Source organism: Spodoptera frugiperda, chromosome 12 (assembly GCF_023101765.2).
Source record: "Spodoptera frugiperda isolate SF20-4 chromosome 12, AGI-APGP_CSIRO_Sfru_2.0, whole genome shotgun sequence".
In the NCBI taxonomy this organism is placed as follows: Eukaryota; Metazoa; Arthropoda; class Insecta; order Lepidoptera; family Noctuidae; genus Spodoptera; species Spodoptera frugiperda.
The window spans coordinates 4,967,446-4,980,039 of record NC_064223.1 but is presented as its reverse complement, the minus strand read 5'-3'; the positions used below and the strand labels follow the sequence as shown (position 1 = coordinate 4,980,039).

Here is a 12,594-nt window from a genome sequence, read left to right as displayed (position 1 = left end):
TACATCATGTTAAATGTTAAGCTAGTATTTGAAAATGGAGTCATATATGTTTTTTTTTTATTTATTTTTGTTTGTTGTCTGTATTATCCGTATTTTCTTATGTAAAGAAATAGATTTAAACCTACTGTTTTGAACATTAGACTGACTAAAGCTAAATTGGCAACGTTTGTTACATGGAACACTGAGCAGATGTTTAAGATTAAGACTTGCCCAAATGGGTCACTTAAAAGGGAATTTTACCCTTATCCTAAAATACAGTTGTACATTGGATGTACGAGAATCCTATGAAAACCCCAATTTATAAATAACACACTAATGACTAAAGTGATCAAACGATTTTAAGCACTATTCCGTTAACATATAGACGAAATTGATTGCAAAGATGTTGTTGCTTGACCAATTAAGCTAAATTTGGTTTTAAAATCAAGGGAGTAGTTGTCAAAATCCATTGACGTACTTATAAAGTGTGTAAAGCCTAATTTAATTGTAAAATAATTTTAATTTAATGGAATTGAATCTCGTTTTTTAAAAAAAGGAAATTTATCGCCAAATTTGCGTGTTGTTGCACGGACTTTTAAATAGAAGTGTGATTTTTTAAATAATTTTCACCACGTAGGCCATTTCAGAATCTCTAGTTGAATCAAAATTAAAAAAAAGGTCTAGTCATTTGCTTTTAGACAAAATTTCGGAATTTTATGCTTTATTTACATGATATTAAGTACAATTAATTTGAAAGTCGTGTGCTCATGCTCAGTTTATGTGTTTAGTTGTCATAATAATTGCCTATAACAAGCGTATACGTCATTTGCGAGGTACTTGGTGGCCCATGTAGAATTGGATCCTAGGAAAATGTAGCTTGGGCAGGAAAGAGAAGGAATCGTAGGGAACAATATTTGACAAAAAGTGCTTTTGCGCAGGACAATACACTAGTACGTCTAGTATCGATCTTCCTTTGACGTGGACCATTTACATGGGACATTTAGTATTTCCATAGGTATAAGTACGCTAATTGTAATTACTCAAACTAATCGAACTGTTAATGTAGTGAGAATTCATTAAGTGCACTTGATTATAACGTAGTAACAATACTAGGATTAAAGTAAATGATTAAATCAGTAACTAGCTTATGTTCGATTTGAATGTATTCAGTTTTATTCGAGTGTCTCTTTATTTCTCGTGTCATATAGCGATTTGAAGTTGAACTAAGTGTTCAGTACCCTTAGTACGAGTTTGCTTTTCGTGGAACGAGACCGCGTTCGGCGCTCTGATTGGTTGGTTTATTCGAGCCGGCCAATCAGAGCGCCGAACGCGGTCTCGTTTCGATTCTTTAAACGTAAAGCATCTCGTACTAAGTGTACTGTTCTATAACGAAATACTTATTTAATTTTATATTCTAGTATATTAAGCTATAGCTTTTAAAGTATGTTATACATACCTACGTATAGCTTTAGTAGGTATGTAAGATGACAATTTTCCTCGAATATTTATTTGATAATGGTGTCGATTGTCTTAGACAAAAAATATATTGAATTCAGACTAACGCTCTCTTTTCCTACACATAAAAAGGAGAGATAAAGAAATATGACGAATAAACTAAAATTACCATTTGATGATTTTATGCATAAAACTGTTGCTCTATACCTTGTAGCATAGAATATACTAAATGCCTAAGAGAATCTACGCCATTATGGAAATACTAGGTAGATATACAATAATTATTGGGGTATATGAATGTAACAATGCGTATTAAATACACGTAATGTGATTTTTGGTGGAGCTAGAATTTAGCCATGTATTCAAACTGCAGAGTTCAATAGAAAAGCTGAGTGTGGACTCACGATGGTGAGCTACAAAATTGAAGCGCGGTTTACTCGGGGGTTTTTTATTGATGCTGCAAAAAAAGCATCTGATCCTAGATCACAGAGGTACAGTACCTACCCTTAGTACGAGTTTGTTTTACGTTTAACGAAATTGAAACGAAACCGCGTTCGGCGCTCTGATTGGTTAGTTCATTCGTGCCGGCCAATCAGAGCTCCGAACGCGCTCTCTTTTCGTCTTCGTTCAACGTGAAGCAAACTTATACTAACGGTACTCTGCATCGGTGGTTTATTGTGGATCCATAAGCAATAAAGTAATGGCCATCAATTTGCGATGATTAGTGGTTCTTGTTCAAGAGTTTATGCAGTGTTACATTCATACACAACCGACAAAAGAACGAAGCTTACAAGATACCTAATGTCAATAAAACGCCATCAATTACTAATTAAGATAACATGCTTCCTGATAGATTGGACAATATAATGATATTCATTTATGCCTTAAAATACTGGTAGTGATATAGGTAAGGTTTATTATTGAATTGCATGTTAGTTATATTTAATAATAATGATTTGTAATAAATATCTGGTGGCTGGCTGGATCCAGTGTAGATTTTTTATCATATCATTAGCGTAGGATATATACACTTATTATAATATAGTATTTATTCAATATGAACGTTTATTTTCAAAGTATTTTATTCTTTGTATCCTAAATCAGTAATCTCATTGTTTCTATACAATTTTTTATATCGAATGTTAATTTATTTTAATGGGTTGTGTATTATGTTTTATATTTTAATATCAAAGCACAAATTAGGCGCGTGCGTAATTTAAATTTGATTTTAGTAAGGATGCTAGCGAATTTATATCAATGCATAATATTAAGTGAGGAATCCCTCTTAGATTCAGAGTCCACGAGGATTATATCGACTTTATTTATATCGTGCGAATAATAAACTGCAAGCAATAATATGCATTAATTGGCCCTTACTTAAGAGTGGAAATGGTAGTTTGTAAGGGTAGCCTTATTAGAATAAGAGTTACGATTGAATGAATAAGAATGTTGAAGTTTTAATCTATAGATTGTAATAGCACAGCCGGCGTTATAATTGCAAACATTGTATTATCTTTTTATTTGAAGTTAATAAAGTTACAAGAAAAATGTATTGTTTTATTTACATTTACCACTTAGAGAGTTTTATACATTTACTTATTCAGGCCCAATTTCATTAGGGCATGGTGACGTGGTCGTGCGCAACAGACACCAGAAACATTGGAGTTGATTTGGTCACCAACAACCAGTTGATTCAACAGCAGAGTTGAGGCTGAATGTCAAGTGCGCGTTTGTTTTACGTTAACGCGATCTATACATTTACTGTGTAATGGTTGGCGCTCTCTACCCTTAGTTCTAGTTTGCTTTACATTTATTGAGATTGAAACGAGAGCGCATTCGACGCTTTGATTGGTTGGTTCATTCCTGCCGGCCAATCAGAGCGCCGTACGCGGTTTCGTTTTGTTTTCTTTCAACGTAAAGCAAACTTGTACTAAGGGTACTGATTCTTTTAAAAGGGGCAAAACCGTCCAATGCCCTCTCCCGTCCTCGGCGAGACGTACTGATAGGTCTGCTCCAAGTTGACCATCCAATCAGAGAGCTAAATGCGGTAACATTTCGCGTTACATCGTCACGTAAGAAGAACTCGCACTAGCCACTAGTTGGTTGCGCGACCCAGGGGCCTTAGTCTGCTATTACAATTGAGACAGAATGGTCGATCATTGATCAGTGCAAGAGGGACGGAGCTATACACCCTACATAGCTCCGTCTCACTCTCACAATTGTAATAGAAGACTAAGGCCCCAGGTCGTACGACAATCATTGTCTGATGAAATAGGTCTCTTCCTATTTGATACTGCTGCTCATTATCAGTACATCTAAATGGTTTAGGTAGAACAGATACGAGTCTTCAATCGGAGTTAATCGCCAGTCAAGAGTTTTTAGATGAAAAGTCCTGTTGTAGAAATATCTAACATGTTCCGCCATTACTGGAGAAATGTCTGGCTCTTGCAAAATGACACCTGGAATGGAAAATGGTTGGTATTAAAAAATTGGTAAGAAATACATATCTCTACAGATTTGTCTGTGTAGTTCCAGGTTATATGGGATTTCTTGATTTGTTTTTTCAGATTTGCAGGATATCTTAAAATATACCTATCTACGTAAAGTATTGATTAACTGAAAACGGGAAGCTAATTTCTAGTTTATAATTTGAGTGAAAGGTTTCTTAGGGATCTTGGTGGCAAGCGTGGAAATTACATCCGTGCGTGCGCCATCAGACCACTACAGACGGGGCACAGGCTGATGTTTAATCCGAAGCTGCGGACTACCTAGCTGGTTTATTGCGGCTCCAGCTCAAAAAGCAGGAGTAATAACAGGGTGGATTTTAGTCAGTACCTAAGAGTCTGACACTCCCTCTCGCCTCGCCTAAGGCAGGAGAAGTCATTGGATGATTTCCCACATTTCATATAGACAAGGTGTATAGCCCAGTAAATGAATGTCAAGGACTGTTGATCGCTGATGACCAATAACAACTCACCAAGAGCAATCAGTACGAGCAGCGTGTTAGTACAGAGACAAGCAATCACGCCAATTATGTTCAAAGCTAGTAGGATGTTATTTCTGGCTTGAGACTCACTGTAAATTGAGTTAGTATTAGTATTTAGTAGGTAAGTAGACGTATAAAACAGTATTATAAGCGGTTGAAATAAAGATGAAATTCTATTCAAACGTGAAATTTAAGCACTTGGGTACCTAAGTACCTATTGGTGTTTTTTGTTGCTTTGTATGACAGGTCACCTATATTACCCTGTACCCTTAGTATGAGTTTGCTTTATGTTGAACGAAAACGAAACGAGAGCGCATTCGGCGCTCTGATTGGCCGTCGCAAATAGACCAACGAATCAAAAAGTAAGCTCGTATTAAGCCCCCTGATAAAAGTACGTAGGTAGTAAGTTGAACAACCATGGTGGAGTCAGTAAATTCTGATAGTCTCTTTTGTCCCCTCCAGGCTAGGAGGCTCCATATTATACAATAGGAGCCTCGTACTGTAGGAGGCAAATGTCTCATCTGTGTAGGACACACGCAGCACCGAAGGAATTCTGCTAGAATTCTCCACCTCGGTATCAAAAGGGAGTGCTTCAAACGCTACAGTACTGAGGTATACACTCACCTTATAGTAATAGCAAAAGGCATTAGATATGACTTAAACACTAGCTATTGTAACTAGGTAAACTTAATGTGATAAGTAGAACCGCTTCAATTCAGTACATTATTTCTCTTTTAGCGAGAATTTATAGAAAGTTTGCAGGTGCTAACTGATTGTCTAGATTTGACATTCCTGTACATAGGTCGCATTGACAGATGTAGTTGACACATCCTACTTTGGCAGTAGTGTTGTGTACCTACCTATCACTCGTTAGGTTTGAAACTAGCCTCCTTACTTGACTAAAATGTAGGAAGTACTTACCTACATAGTACTTACTTGAATATTAATCTAATCGGTCTAATCCATGGATAAAAGAAAGAGACTGGATTGGCCTTGTGGGCGGGCCACACGCGCCGAGGGTGCGAACGAACGTGCATACCGCTGTCGTAACGCTCAAATGTTCATACTTACCGGCTAGCAATCGCTGTCATGTTTTGACAGCGTACGTATCTCCGCAAAAAATATTATATTATGCCGTCTTGCGCTATTATAACGTGTCGGAAAAGAAGCCAGGTGTGTAGCATAGCACGAGAAGGAATTTCTTTTCACCGGTAAGTCCAAAAACATAAAAATACTTGTGATATTTGTAATTATAACATTAGCATTATGAAATTTATAGATAAAAACGATATAATCGCAAGCAGACTAATAGTAATACATTGCTTGCGATAGATGAGTACAATCTTGCACTACGTGAAAAATCGCGCAATGTATTACGTCCATCGCGAGAGTCCCGAGTACCGAAACAAAAGTTCATTTCCTTCAAAATCTATGACATCGATAGTGTTGGGCAAATTTGTAATCAATGTCGATTGTTACTATGATACAGTCTATTATATTCAATAGCACACTTTATAATTAAAATAATAAGTATTATTTATTACAACTAATTAGTAATATAGATTTTGAGTGAGTTTTATGTTTTTTTTTATATAGAATGTGACATATGATTTATTTTAATATTATGTTTTAGGTTTCCAACAGATCCAGGTGTAAGAAAATTGTGGATTGACACAACTGGTAGAATTAATTGGATTCCTACTAAATGTAGCATATTTCGTTATAAATATAACTATAACCATGTTATTTCAATGTGTTCTGTACTTTATACAAATTTATTGTAAATGTGAGAGCCCTGTAATTAGCTAAAATGACAATGCCAGAATCTCTATAGAGCTTTGCCTCACCAAAAAATATATTGTACATTCATGCCAAATGTAGCATTCAATTGCTGCTCTATTAGTGATAACTAAAAACATGATTAAAAGCCTTTAGAGCTTGCGGTTTCTATATAAATCTAAGAACAAAATATTACATTTAAGTACCAGTTTAGATTAATTGCAGTTATAATGGTAGAAATAATTAAATTAAGTGCTTTATATTATTACAATGCTATCATAGGGGTTTAGCTATGGAAGGAAGGAATTTCATCACCAATATCACCTTTAGTAATCCTACTTTTAATTCATAGTCATAACGAAACAACAATGTAAACAGAACAGACAGAGCGAATGTCAAATAATGACTTTTTGGACGTAACTGACACACGCATGCCAATGACGTTTCGTTACATCTAATCACTAACGTTCAAACACGAAATAATAATTAGAATATGCATTCATTATAATATATATTATAAAAAAATAAATTAACTAACAGTATGTATTTATACCAAATTCATATTAAAATCCGTACACATGACATTAATAAATCCTTTTTTTATTGAATGACTCTTTGTGTTCCTTTTGCAAGCGTACTAAGAAACGCAGATGGTCGCGATATATATATATAATACAGGAAGCAGGCCTTGGGATTTTAAATTCTTTTTATTTCCAATTTTTATCCGCAACTTTATCAGGATAATAATTAAGTAACCAAACGTCTTATTTTCATTGCATAATATTGATTAATTTTACATTTCTTGTACATTGATGAAATTAAGTGGGGCAGGATCTGGCATTGTCATTTAATTAGACTAGTAGAATGCATTTGTGTCAGCTTAGAGTTGTCATGCTCACTCAAAGGTCTCATTGGCGGTGGCACGGGCATTGGATCGTTCGATTCCCTGCAACATGGTTGAGTTGGACGGTGCTGGTGTACGTGCCATGTTGGTGAACGAGCGCTGTCAACTGGGACTGGTCAGCTCCAGACTGTATTAATTTTGTTGTTCTTAAGGTTTTTTTTCTCTCGCTTTGACTGAATATTAGTTTTACATTGTTCTCACATAGTTGAAGCAATCGATGCAAAGAAAAGCAATGTAATCAAGAATTGTATTGTGAATCTGATTGAAAAAGATCGAATGAACAGATCTTCGTTCTTCTCCATAGGAATCTACACTTTGGAACGAGCAAATAGCTTCACTAGAGGGCTGACCGACAGACAGACGTTATTAATATTATTATATTTGCTTTGACGTTCAAAAGTGCCTATGATTTAATTTTTTTACTGATTTTTAACTTATTGAGTAAAAAAGTGGTTTTAAAATTCAGTTATGTATTTTTTATTTATTTTACTTTTATTACTTGGTTTCTATTTCGCATGAATACAATTTCACAATATTCAACAATACTTGTAAAACAAAAACAAGATTACTTAAATTTTATCGATATCAACAATCGACCTTTCTCTCGCCCTAGCATACATGAGTTTTTATGCGTGTTAGAGTGTACGTCAAATGCAGTCATTGCGTTTGTGTGACAACCAATAGCAAATTCGAGATTTAAATGTGTGTTATTTATTTGTGGGGGTAATCCGCTCAGACATTGGTCTCTTGCTTGTAGTGAAATTAAAGGGTGGGAGAAACGGCGACACGCGTTCTGATACAAATCAGGAACTATTTCATTTCTACTCTCTTTAAATGTTCTGTGGTCTAATCTACCTTCGTTCGCTAAAATTTTGCCCCAAATCCACAGTTAAGATTACATAACGCAATCATACCTAAATCAGTAGAATTGCTATTTAAAATTGAATAGGGGCTATGTTATATACTTTTACAAAATGATTAGGTACAGATAATATTGCAGAAGATAGTAAAGTGTGTTTTTATTAACCCTTTATCAGATGCCAATTCGTTTAGGACCTCTGTACCTAACTTACGTTACTGAACTTGTGACAAATTAATTTTTTCATAAAGCTACTTAATGTATAGGTAGGTAGGTACTTTCAAAATAGCAATAGGTCGTTTAGGCACTAGGCATTATTAAGTACATGATATTTACAACTGCTTAAATATAAACCCTAATAGTAATATTATAATAAGTAACTTTATCAAGCTTTATTTATTGCTATGATGGCGTAAACGGAGCGTCAATAACACTGTTATCAGGAGAACTTACGAGCTGACTGTAGGCTATACGATTTTTATAATTAGACAAGTTTATAGTCGGCAGTCTGTAGCGCGCAGTCGGTGCACGGGCGTGGCGCGACCGGTCACGTACGACGCTAAATCTATTTTGAAATACGAACGCCGTGCGCGCGCGTTCCTTTGCTTTGTTTACTAACAACCAGTGTTAAAAGTTAAAAAAACCTTGTGATTATATTTTAAAATTGAAATAAAAAGGTAAGTCCTTATTTTATTTTATTTTTAGTTTTAATGTATGCAACTGTGAATTATTATCTTGTATCTGTATTTAAGTATTGTGTCATGCGTTCCTGATTTGGATTTTTATGCTAAAATGTATCTAAGCCGGTATTAAACGACTTAAAGTGTACACATCAGTGCATGTAGCGTCATATGTGTGTTTATTTGCTCGTGTACAGAGCAGCTTTTGCGTCTTATTTTAGTAATCTGGTTATAATATTTTTTTAAAGATTTGATACAGTTAGCGATATACAATGGCAATTAGGTAGCAATTTAATGTTTTTAAAAATTATCTAACTGTAAAATGGGTAATTTGAATCTAATTTAATAGGTAAAAAATTATTAAGCGATACTAAATGACCGGTATGGCTAATAAAGATAAGTACCTATTAGGTACCTATTTCTATACTACCTAATATTAAGTTATTGTTATATTTTACGGATTCAAATCCTTGGTTTTGAAAAGTTAGCATTTCCGTGGGATAAAAACTATCACCCAAATCAGCGTGATTCACGGATTAACATCTAAACACATTTATTTATTTATTACTATTACGTTTACACGGTTTTATACCAGTTACATTAACACATACGAAATAAAGAATTAGGTACAAAATTGGAAGAAGAAGAAAAATATTATAATTAGTGTGATACAATCTTGTTTTGTTTAATTGCCTAATTAAAAGGGTGCATGACCTTTTATTTTTTTTATTACCTGCCTGCTTGTTTTGGTATAATAACGTTAGGTTAGATAATCACGAATAAAGGGATTTTTGGTAATTTCGATACTTATTACTTAAACTTAATTCGCAAATGCGTAAATTCCATGTGCATAGCCAAGTACTACCTAAATATAAATTATGTTTACATTCCCACTTGCAGTCCATTGTCGCCTCGCTTCAGTTCAAAGCATCCCTTAAATAATTTGATAAGGCTTCATAATCAATATACATATCTAGTCAACTATATGCGGTGGGTACTGCTTCGTAATTTATGGGAACTTTATGTTGTAGTTAATATAGAAACTTGTCGTGTTTCAATCAGACTCTAACTTTTCTTTCTTTTATGCCATTACTTGTATTAAATAGTAACCATTGCGTTCCAGACAAATGACATTTAAAAACTAGTCAAACAAGTGAATACTAAAGTCAATACACCTATGCACAATAGTTTTGATATAATTTTGTTGCACTCATGGGTGACCAGTCAGTCAAAAACTTATATTGTCTAGTAATGTTGTTAGAATTATCCTCTATTTCATTGTCTGGACTTTAAAAGAGACTATGACCTCTGAGTTTGTTTCGGTATTTCTTCTCAGAGTAGTCGGATAGGAAATGCCGGCCTCATCTAGCTATTTGAAATATTGACGTGTAAAAGTGTTATTTTATAACCTATTTACAGAAATAAATATCATTTATCATAGAAAATATACAAAACTGTTAAAAAAACTGAGTAACTTTCTGCGTAAGCGTCTCTACGTGACTGTCCCCACGAAGGCACGAACCCACGTGGCATTTTTATTGACTCAACCGGTAAACAAAAACAGTGACCATTCTATGTCCTCGCCGGTCAAACTGACCATGTTTTTTTTTTAAGTAAGTAACTGACTGACTCAGCTCAGTACCTACTATTGTCCCTATGAATTGCAAACTCAGCTATTTACTTACAATAGTCCAAGAGTCCAAGAAATGCATTTGCAAAAAAATGTGTCTCTTTATCTTGAATCGTTTATCGTTTTACGTTTTTATAACAAATGGTTTTTGTCATCGAATGGTATCTCTCGCCCTGAGCGAGGTGAGAGGGAGTGTCAGACTCTTACTGATTAAAAACCACCCCGTTCCTATTCGTTCCTAATAGAAGGCTGTAAAGTGACGTACATCTAACTTATCTTATATATCGACGGTTAAAAGCGACAACCATCGATGTATTATTATAACCTATTATCATCTTTTTTTTTTGATGACGAGGGGAAACCTTCAAAAGGCGCCTAGCTTTTTGGGGAGAAAGACTAGGGAGTGTGGGATTTTTACCTCACTAAAACCACCCCGGTGGCCACCTTCAGCACCGATAAGGGGCACCGAGACCTCTAACTAGACCTGCTCCGGAGCTCCTATGGTGCAACGCCTGTTACTGCACATCCCTAGGGAGACGTAACCTATTATCATCTAAATATTCAATAATAAACGATCTGAAAATTTACGACATCTGTGGTAAGTACCTACCTATTATTTTTATGATGTTAGGTATCCATATATTTAAAGATGTTTATTTCTAGAATACCCATTAGCACATAGATAGAGCTTTGCATGACTTCATTTTTACCTATTAGGTTTAATAAATAAATTATAAAATAAAAAATACCAGTAGAGAAACCATCATATTCGAAAGTATTTACATATCTACATAACGTTAGAATATCATAATCACGAAGTTTTAATATAATATAGGTACTCTATGAATATTAAATAGACCTATGTATTGTAAAAAAAATGCCAAGAGCACGAACCAAGAGAACTAACTAGGAATAAGATTTTTTCAAATCACAAGTAATACATTATTAGTACATAGTGTGGGCACCCATAATACTTTTTTATACATAAGTAATTAATATTCAAACTCAACTCTCGTCTCTTACTGTACCGGAGTGGTTCATCGTCACAAGTTCACATTAGAACCGAAGTTTGAACAGTTCATTGACCTGTAATAAAGAGATTAACTGGCTCAGGTTGTGCGAGGCCCTTTTGAAGTAACACCTACTTCCTTATACCTTGGACTGTTGTGTTCATGGTCTTAAGATATCGTCATAATTTGATCAGCGAGGATTAATAAATCTTAGTCAATTGCTTAGGTTTATAGTTAGGTTGGTACTTATAATAATTCTTCCGCTTTTGACTTTTATGGCTGATAAATTAGATATTTATAGCGATTTATGTCACTCTATTTACATTATTATTTTTTATTTTAACAAGGTTTATCTTGAAGTGATTTTGTAGGTACTGAGACGTCCTGCCGTAACATGCCATACTTTATTTTTGGTACAAGTGTCGGGCACAAAACATTAATTGTTAGTGTTTTTGTTTTTAACGTTTTTGTCTATATTCACATTTATTTCTATAAGTATTGGTCTATTTTCTTATTTTATTTTATGTCGCGTGCACTGTTTGTGTCTGGTGTTAAAACAAAGAAACAAATGTTACAAACAAATAAGGTTGAAAATCTATTAAATAAATTCACAAATTGATGACCGAATTTTGTCATTATCAGTATCGAGACCGTTAGCCCTGACCTTAACAGACGCATTAATTGTAATTGCGCTTTAGACAAATATTATAAAAAAAAAAAAACATTAACTTCAGAAAACCGACGTGAAACAACGCTTGCGTTAAATATTAAATATTTCGTTGTGTGAGTGAGGTTACCTGAAGCCCAATTACCCCAATTAACCTCTGTCCCAATCTTCCTGATCCCCAATTCCCCAACAAACCTTAAATTCCTAACCCCCGAAAGGCTGGCAACGCACCTTGTAACGCCTCTGGTGTTTTTGATGTCCATGGGCGGCAGCGATTGCTTACCATCAGGTGATCAGTCGAAAAAAGTTGGGTACCAGGTACCTAACGTCTGTTCGTTTACCGGCTTATACAATAAAAAAGCTACGTACCAGGTACTTAAGTATCTGTCTAATGTTTTTCGAGGCATGACCAACGAGCCATAATTTCCGGCAACATTATTTAGTTACGACCTTCTGAAACACGTGGTGCGATAAAAATAATTTACATAATATTTACACCTTTATTACTGAGTAAACAACAAATGTCACTGATTTAACCAAACATTTTCTAATTATATTTCTAGTTCTATTTCGAACACGCTGCTCATGTGAACTACTTTCGAAAATAGATTCTAAATACAACGTAACAAATGCATCTGTGGGTTA

General features: G+C 34.7%; 1 protein-coding gene across 1 annotated transcript in view; it reads left to right on the top strand.

The window, feature by feature from the left end:
* The first annotated feature begins 8,453 nt into the window (after window positions 1-8,453).
* LOC118262952 (kynurenine formamidase) overlaps window positions 8,454-12,594 on the top strand; it is a 28,105-nt gene continuing 23,964 nt past the window's right edge. Inside the window, exon 1 of the mRNA XM_035574663.2 lies at window positions 8,454-8,639. The gene's annotated coding sequence lies outside the window, so the exon portion shown is untranslated. The remainder of the gene's footprint in view (window positions 8,640-12,594) is intronic.